Here is a 4,824-nt window from a genome sequence, read left to right on the forward strand (position 1 = left end):
TCCTTGGGTTTTTCAATACACACGATTTTCAAAACGTACACAATTTTGATGAACATTTTTCTTACAACTATAGAAACAAACAAGCATACCTATGGATCTTCACAAATGTTTTCAAAAGCTCTTTTCAGAAAATATCGGATTTTCTGGTGGTTTTCAAAACGATACAAAACATTGTTTTTCAAATACCGCTTATGAACTCACCAACATTTCATATGTTGACGTTTTTCAAAATACTTGTATTCTCAGGTAACAGATAAAGTGAAGGAAGAATTGTACTCAATGATGTTTTGATGTGTGTTAATTAGTATCAAACAATCTACTTTTGAGAATGTAATGTTTTGAGACAATGTAATGGATGTAAACACTAGCAATTGTAATATTCAAATGTTGGTGACGAATGATGTTATGTTTCATGTATATTCATTGTGATGGTATTCAATTGAGTCACAACAACTCCCGGACATTTCCGCCGTCTGGTTCGGGGGTGTGACACAGAGGCTCAAACACACCATTGGTGCCACCACTAGAATATCCCGAGTCTGCAATTCACAAGAAAAAGATGCCCTTGCAAGAATTGAAGTCACCCTTCTCTAGGAAGGCGGGAAAGAAGACAGGAGAGTCAAGTTCATCAACGAAGCACGAGAGAAATCTTGAGCATTTGGATCATACACCCGTGCAAACCGAGTACGAAAGCGACACCGAGCCAGAATTTGAAGAACACACGAGTGAACCCGAGAACGAGCCAAGGAACGAGATGGCAGATATTGAAGAAATGTCCATGGGAGCTTACAAGAAGCGGATCCGAGAAGATGTGGGTCCCGGATTAGTCCAACCCGCAATACCTGCCAATGCCACATTCGAGCTGAAGGGAAACATATTGACTGCACTGAAGGACATCCCATTTTTCGGGAAAGACCATGAGGATGCTTTTAAGCATCTAGATGAAGTCAATGACATTGCAGATTACTTCAATGTCCCAAATGTCAACAGGAACACAGTCTTGCTTAGGATGTTGCCCGTCACTTTCAAAGGAGCTGCTAAGGAGTGGTTAAAAGCACTCCCACCGGGTACAATCACCACTTGGGCTCAAATGCGTGAGCAATTCCTAGACCAGTTTTGCCCACCATCCAAGATAGCCAAACTCAAGAAGGCAATAGCCAACTTTGAGCAACAGTCGGGGGAGTCACTATACGAAGCATGGGAGCGGTACAAGGGCTTACTTAGAAATTGCCCACAACATGACCTAAATGTGCAGCAAGAGATGTCAATATTTTATGATGGGGTCAACGTGATGACGAGACAACTCCTTGATTCTCAAGGACCGTTGACAAGGAAAAATCCAAGGGAGGTCAAGGAGCTAATTGAAGAATTCGCGAAACACTCCCGCGAATACCATAACCCGAGGCAGGATGGAAGCAAAGGCGGAGGAGGAGCCCAAACTGAAGAAATTGCAGCTGTCATGGCCATGCTGAATAACATGGATCGCAGGATAACACAAATGGACCAGTCGATACACGCCATAAGAGTGGGGTGCGAGCGATGAAATGGTCCACACTTGACTAAGGACTGCAACGTGGATGAATTTGGGAACAGAAAAGCTCAAGTGTGCTACTCTAATGGGGATAAGTTTAAAGAGGACTGGAGGAAACCGAAGAAGGAGTGGCTGCCATATGAAGAATATAAGAAGCAAAAAGAAGAAAAGTATAGGCAGACAGGTCGAGGCCTCTATCAAAAGGAGCAGCCACCAGGCAAGAAGAAACCCGACCTAGAGACCATTTTAATGAAATTTATGGAAGCATCGGAAAAGCGACACGAGGCCACGGATTCTGCTATTATGGAACAACAAACTTTGATAAAGAATCAGCAAGCCTCCATCCATAACCTTGAAGTACAATTTGGTCAACTAGCAACTTAAGTTCATGAAAAAGTGTCCCCAAAGAGTCCCCAAGTACAGAACCAATCTCATGTAATGGCCATAGACACCGAAGAAGAAGCTATCTCGAAGTTCCTGGAAGCATTGGACGAAGAACCACGAACGCCCGATCAAAAGAAGAAGAAGATCAAGATCGAAAATCATTTAGCTGCTGAGTTCCAGAAATCACGACGTGAACCTTATATATTCACGACGTGGGCCCGTCATGAACAGAAAAATTCTGTAGACAGTTCGGTTTATGAGCCGAATTTGCCTTTTCCTTCCCAAGCCACCCTTAGTCCACTGGAGAGAGAGCATAGAGAGTTTGTCAAGCATGTGAAGGGGATCCCGATTAATACCCCCTTTGTCGAGTCCTTATCCAAAGCTCCCGAGAACCAGAAATTACTGCAAGACTTGATAGACACTCGAAGGCAATTAAAGAAGTAGTCTACAGTGATTTTAAGTGAACAAACTTCAAAAGTTGTGTTAGGAGAGACACCAGAAAAGATGGGGGATCCTGGACGCCTCACTCTTCCATGCGAGTTTGGGAATAAAATGAAGGTTAATGCTTTAGCTGATTCTGGGGCTAGCATTAATCTAATGCCTTTTTCATTTTATCAAAAATTGGAGATTCAGAAGATGAAGGCTACAAAAATGAAGATTCACATGGCGAACCGTTCGGTGACACAACCCCGAGGCATAGTGGAGGATATTTTGGTGAGAATTGGAAATTTTATTTTTCCAATAGACTTTGTAGTCTTGGACATGAAAGAAGATCCAGATGTTCCGATAATCCTAGGTCGGCCATTGCTCAACACTGCTAGTGCCCTTGTCGATATCCGCGAGTCGAAGCTAACTTTGAGGGTTGGAGATGAACAAGAAGTCTTTGGGATAAAGGATGACATTCAAGAAAATAAAGAAGAGGTGTTCACAATTAATGAAGAGAATGAACTAGAAGAACTGGAAAAGCTTATGGAAGAAGAGATAAAAGTAGTTCATCAAGTCAAAATGACAAAACCAAAGGCATCTGTTCCATATTGGATTGAAGTCATAGCTTACAAGAGCCCGCCTTCTTGGGTAAGCAAAGAGGATGAGGAAATAACAAGTGATGAAGAGGAGGTCACTTCAAGAGTCACAAGGCCGGTGGTAAAAGCAAAAGAGAATGACATAAAGTACGAGGAGGAAACCAAGGGCACAAAACGCAAGCTTGAAGAAAAGGGAAAAGCTAAAAAGGAGAATTCAAAGAAGGCGTATAAAAGGAGAGTTGAAGCTTACAAAAGGCGATTCAAGGAGCAAAAGATCTTGGTGGAGGACTCTTCCTAAGACTCAACGTTGGAGGCACGGAGTCCAGCTCAAGACTCCAAGAAAAAGAAGCGCTTCTCGGGAGGCAACCCGAGTTTGGTTTAAAATTTTTTCTCTTTCTTTTTGCATTTTAGTTTTGAAAACTTAGATCGAGTCATCTAACTCTATTAGAACAAAATGTGGGGACCTTAAAACGGAGGTAGTAGTAATTAAGAACTTAGTTCAAACTCAAAAAAATTTAATTATCCAGACTTAATTCACGACGTGAATAGTTAGCCATTCACGATGTGAATTGTGAATAAACCGGACACATAATCCATGATAAGGCTTAACCCATTAGACTAGCAAGCCCAAGACCAGTCCGTGAGTACATGGCCCAAACTTAAGCCCAACCACTACTCACGACGTGAATTGTATATAATTCATGACGTGAACTTTTACAAGTACGGGACCACATATTAAGTCCCTGGAAACCAGCAAACCCTCTCATTTGTTTATTGTTCACGAAGTGGAAACAAAAATTGGTCCCCCTTAGTCCCCATTGCTGCGAAATTAGCCGACAATCCTATTAATTGCCATTGTGCTTACGTAATACTTCCAACAAAGGTACTAATTCTTGATTATTACGTTTAATTTTTGGTTCTAGTAGAGGAACTTAGGGTTAGGGTTTGTTAAATGATGAAATTAATTCTTTACAGTTCGTAAAAAACCTTGGAATGTTCATGTTAAGTGTTTGGAAGTGGTATAGGAGTAAAACCCAGGGATATGTTGACTGGATCTTCCCCGATTGTGAAGATTCTGCCTCCTGTGGTTACGAACTCACGACGTGAATCATACAAGATTCACGACGTGAATTTTGGTGCTAATCAGAATTCATTTTTCTATGTTTGACTTGTGGATATTTGTTTTGGCTGTTTCTTTTTCGTGTTTTTGCAGGAATGGCTCCAAGAAGAGAGGCTCCAGCTGGGGTTGCGGGTTTACACCCGTTTTACAATTTTCCTGCGACGACGGCCCGTGATGTTTTGACCCGTTGGAACAACAGATTAGGATGGATTTATAACAGGGAAATTGCAGTTGCTCCAACAGTCAATTGGACAAGATTGAGGGAAGTAGGGCTCGTAGACCGGGTGGGCCCGTACTTGCAAAAGACATTTATTAGAGATGGCTATTCGTTCACCTGTTCTGGTTGGCAAAATCTGTTCCGGGTGCAAGATCGGGTCTAGAAGGAATTTTGTGTCGAGTTCTTCACAACGGTGACGTTTCAAGAAACGGTCCAAGATCCACATTGGCCACATGCGTTGGTATTTCGATTGGGGGCGAGTACCGGGAGTGCAGCCTAGTTGAGTTTGCTTGGAGAGTGGGACTGTATGATCGACAGGAGGCTGTGACTCCCGAGTTTGGCATGTTTTTAGGAGAGGCTGCTAGAGGATATATGGAGGGTGTCACAGGATATTCTTTTTGGCATAACATTGCCTCTGGGATGTTTAATTCCGGAGTATCTCCTGAGAGTAGTATTCGGTCCCCGATCCATCGTTTACTCCACCGGTTCATTACCTTTTCCATCAACCATAAGAGGCATGGAGACAAAGTGACTAAGCAGAACTTATTTT

General features: G+C 42.4%; 1 non-coding gene across 1 annotated transcript; it reads right to left on the reverse strand.

Moving 5' to 3' along the window:
- Positions 1 to 1,138: 1,138 nt before the first annotated feature.
- LOC144998992 (small nucleolar RNA R71) lies at positions 1,139 to 1,245 on the reverse strand. Its single transcript, XR_013660522.1, has one exon. It is a non-coding gene; the product is annotated as a small nucleolar RNA R71 (small nucleolar RNA).
- Between the last annotated feature and the right edge of the window lie 3,579 nt (positions 1,246 to 4,824).

The sequence above is a fragment of the Lactuca saligna genome, chromosome 5, assembly GCF_052625555.1.
Source record: "Lactuca saligna cultivar CGN05327 chromosome 5, ASM5262555v1, whole genome shotgun sequence".
Classification (NCBI taxonomy): Eukaryota; Viridiplantae; Streptophyta; class Magnoliopsida; order Asterales; family Asteraceae; genus Lactuca; species Lactuca saligna.